This window comes from Octopus bimaculoides, chromosome 2 (genome assembly GCF_046866305.1).
Source record: "Octopus bimaculoides isolate indiv1 chromosome 2, ASM4686630v1, whole genome shotgun sequence".
Lineage (NCBI taxonomy): Eukaryota > Metazoa > Mollusca > Cephalopoda > Octopoda > Octopodidae > Octopus > Octopus bimaculoides.
Genome location: NC_142929.1, coordinates 136,929,327 through 136,934,114, shown reverse-complemented (window position 1 = coordinate 136,934,114; position 4,788 = coordinate 136,929,327). Strand labels below are relative to the sequence as shown.

Here is a 4,788-nt window from a genome sequence, read left to right as displayed (position 1 = left end):
TTGCCCTTGCATTTACGCACCGTTTTTTTTTTTTTTTTTGCTGTTTAAAGATTAAGGAAAACTTTTTACAAATGTTGTAACTATATTAAATGATGTTTCTAATATATGTTGATACGCCCAGATACATACATACATACATATATATATATATATATATATATATATATATATATATATATATATATATATATATATATATATATATATAGGTAAATGATGGGATTGCTTCAATTTTCCAGGGATAGTCTGAAGTATCCAAGCAAAAAGAGATCTGCCAAACCATTTGGCAAATTGAAACGTGCGTAAATGACTCATTACATAACCTCCACATAATTAAAACAATGGCTAACTAGCCCAACCGAATTGCTTCTTCTTGTATTTTGTTGCTCCATTTTCCACATATACATATATATATATATATATATATATATATATATATATATATATAATATAAATATATGCATATATCCATGCATCTGTGAATAAACGTGTGTTTGTGTGTGTACATGTATGTGTCCGTGAGCGTATGAGTATGCACGTGTGTGACTGTATGAGCTTATGAATGAATCTAGCATATTGATGCAGATTCAGTGGTTTAGAAATCGCTTGCTATGCTTTTTAACCTTCGGAAAATTATTTGTTTGAATGAGCAGAACATGTCTGCGTACTTGCATACGGGTATGAGAGTAAGTGAATGAATCTGGAATACGTTTGTTCAAAGATCACCAGTTATGTTTTTTGACCCTCAGAAAATTAACATTTCCGAATAGTAACATCATGAAACTTCTCATACTTTTGACCAGCTGTCACATTTAACGACGAAGTTTTATTAATTATACATGATTGACGTCACTGTCTGCTGTTTGTCTAGAAAAGTATATAAACAACATCAGACTGTCAACGAAACACCAATACTTTTGCGAATATGATAATAAATAATGTATGATATTACATAGTTTTATAGAAAGGAATGTATAAGTGTGTGTATATATGTGTATCTTTATACGTATATGTTTATATATGTGTATATATATATATATATATATATATATATATATATGCATATATGCACACATACACACACGCACACACATATAAATATTGATAGATAGATACATAGAGTGACAGACAGACAGACAGACAGACAGACAGACAGACAGATAGATAGATAGATAGATAGATAGATAGATAGATAGATAGATAGATAGATTGACAGATAGATAGATAGTTAGATAGATAGATATATAGATAGATAGATAGATAGATACATACATACATACATACATACATACATACAAACATACATACATACGTAAATGCGTATATATATATATATATATATATATATATATACACACACATATATACATATATATGAACGCATTATACATTACCTGCATGCATAAAGTATATGCATTATATATAAAGATACATATGCCTACATACAAATACATACATACATACATGCATACATACATACATAAACATCATGTGCCATGCACTGCCGAAACCTCGGCGACTACATTCTTCCACTGCTATAAACTGGAAGTGGTTGTCTTTGGGAAAAAATGGCATATACTGAGGGTCCGTGACTTCATGTCTTTTTTTTACTGTAAAATGCGGCTGTTACAGAGACAAAAACCGTTTTGAGAGGGAGAAATCAAATACAGTATTTGTGTGACATTTTATGTTATTGACACCAATTGAATGATGTCTGAAACACATATGGTAAGGAGAAGTAACATAGCGTATCGTTAGAACATTCTAACGTGTTTCCAAATAGATTACCTTATTTACATATTTACAAGGTGTATATATAAAAAGGGTGGAGGCGCAATGCGCCAGTGGTTAGAGCATCGGACTCGCGGTCATAGGATCGCGGTTTCGATTCCCAGACCGGGCGTTGTGAGTGTTTATTGAGCGAAAACACCTAATGCACCACGAGGCTCCGACAGGGGATGGAGAACCATGCTGTACTCTTTCACCACAACTTTCTCTCACTCTTTCTTCCTCTTTCTGTTGTACCTGTATTTCACGCTGAATCTCTCCGAAAACTACGTTAAGGCTACACGTGTCTGTGGAGTGCTCAGCCACTTGCACGTTAATTTCACGAGAAGGTTGTTCCGTTGATCGGATCAACTGGAACCCTCGACGTCGTAAGCGACGGAGTGCCAACAACAATATAAAAAGGGTAGCAAAACTATACAGAGTTATACTACCAGTGGCCTAGCATGTAAAAAAGTCAATAGACAACATATTCAATATAAGAGAAACTACCTATAATAAGTAACTTCTACACGCTAGAAGACAGTCAAACGACTGAAAACCACAAAGTTAAAACATTTCAAAGGGAAAAAAAAAAAAAAAAATTTTACCTTATTTTCAACAATTAAACTAGATCAAGAAACAATTAAACTAGATCAAGTCATATACCAGACAATGGGCGAAATCTAAACAACTAGAACAGAAAATTGGAATAACATCGATATGCTGAAGAACACAAAAATGAAATAGACGAATAAAGGAATCAAAACGGGAATGAAAACGTCTACAAAATTGCCACAATAACAATTTTATCTAAATACGTACAGGCATCCCATCATCAGCTGCTATATTGGGAATTATTACGGTTTCGACACCAAGCAGTAATGTTCAATCAAACGAGATCCACCGTTTCAAAACATGTTTAAACACTACCTGGAAATTACACAAAGAAACGTAAAACACAAATCATAAATTAGTACCGCTCATATATTTCTAACGGAACCTAATCCCCACAACACATGAAATAGCATGTAACTTTCCAAACTAGGGATATAAAACTCACACGGAACCCAAAAATATTTTAATGTCTAAAACTCACAAGGATAAGCAATACACACTCACATATATTGACACAATCACACAGGCGTGCGTGCAGCAACACAAGAATATATTTTTTGTTCATTTCTACATACGTGTGTGTATTTATATATGTATGTATATATATATCTATATGAATATATACTCTTATACACGAACAAATATATATCTGTATGAGTATATATGCACACATATAAGCAAGTAAGAATACCTTCAGCGGAAATATATATTAAATTTCGTGAGAAATATCTTTAATATTTATATATTTCTGCATTTTTATATCTAATTTTGCCTGAACTCAACGGAAACAAAAATGGCGCATTATAAAAACGATGTTCATAGGCACATAAACACACGTACACATAATACACACACACGCACGTACGTATAGATACACACACACACACACACACACACACACACACACACATTTACAGATAGACAGATAGATTGATAGATAGATTGATAGATAGATAGATAGATAGATAGATAGATAGATAGATAGATAGATAGATAGATAGATAGATAGATAGACAGATAGATAGATAGATAGATAGATACATTGCATACATACATACATACATTAATATATATACATATATATATATACATATATATATATATATATATATATATATATATATATATATATATATATATATATATATATATATATATATATATATATATATATATGTATATATATATATATATATATATATATATATATATATATATATAGAGAGAGAGAGAGAGAGAGAGAGAGAGAGAGTGAGAGATATTGAAACTATATATACATACATATACACAGACATACAGACAGACGTTTTGAATGTAGCGTATCCCGATAAAATTCGCATTTGAAGTATATACCATAAAATATCTCAATGGTAAGTTATATCATGAGAAACTACTGTATATATATGTATCCCTGTTTGTATATGTACCGGTGTGTTTACGTATACGTGTGTGTGAATATGTGTAAATATGTATGCATGTATGCATGTATTTATGTATTTATATATGTCTGTATGAAATGTTGACAGACAATTCCCATTTTCGTCTTTAGCTGGGCAGTTCACAATTCTAACGGAGGAAAAGTGCACTTTTATGTATGCGTGTATATATGCAAACACTAGCACCACGTTTTCTATTTCTTTCTTTCATTTTTTTTTCTTTATTTCTCATCACCTTCCATTGTCTATTTAGATTAAACGTGTTAATTCCATTTACGCGAATAGAGACAATAATAGCTAACACTTTGGCATGTGATTTAAACCACAATAAAGGTCACTCCCCTAAAATGTTACCTTAATATATTCGTGCATTTATACACAATCTTTAGAAAGTAATGATATACTTTATTGAAAAGCAGCAAAAATATCGCTTCTCGGCCTTTTGGCTAAGATCAAAGTGTAGTATTTGTTCTTATCAGCGCAATATCTGATACTGTCCCTATTTGGGACCATCGATATGAAACTGATTTTTAGAACGAGGCGAAGAGTTAGGGGCTTGCTCCGCCTTTGCCACGGGTTGGCCTGGTATAGCAGTACTTCCAGGATTCAACCCCTATTTGAAAGTAATGATATATGCAGAAATACTCAAATAATACGCACACAAATATTTTGTATTCAGTTTTATAAGAAAGCAACAATAACTCAAATTAGGAAGCAGAATGATATTCAACACCACAGATATCCATATCTATCTAATGTTCACAGACTTATAATACAAAGGCACTACAGCCTCAGGAAATAGTCTGAGAAGAGAATGTAAACTTTTAAAATTATAAATACGTATATCCTAAACAACAATGTGAGTTGTCTATGAAATAATCTTTGCAAAATATAAAATAGGCTTTTTTTTTTTTTTGTCCTTTACAACCGTTACATTAAAATAATACATACATGATGGTTGTCCATTCCT

The 4,788-nt window shown here is 31.7% G+C and overlaps 1 non-coding gene across 1 annotated transcript; it reads left to right on the top strand.

Moving 5' to 3' along the window:
* The first annotated feature begins 4,244 nt into the window (after positions 1–4,244).
* LOC128247136 (U2 spliceosomal RNA) lies at positions 4,245–4,438 on the top strand. The gene has a single exon (XR_008263555.1). It is a non-coding gene; the product is annotated as a U2 spliceosomal RNA (small nuclear RNA).
* Positions 4,439–4,788: the final 350 nt, after the last annotated feature.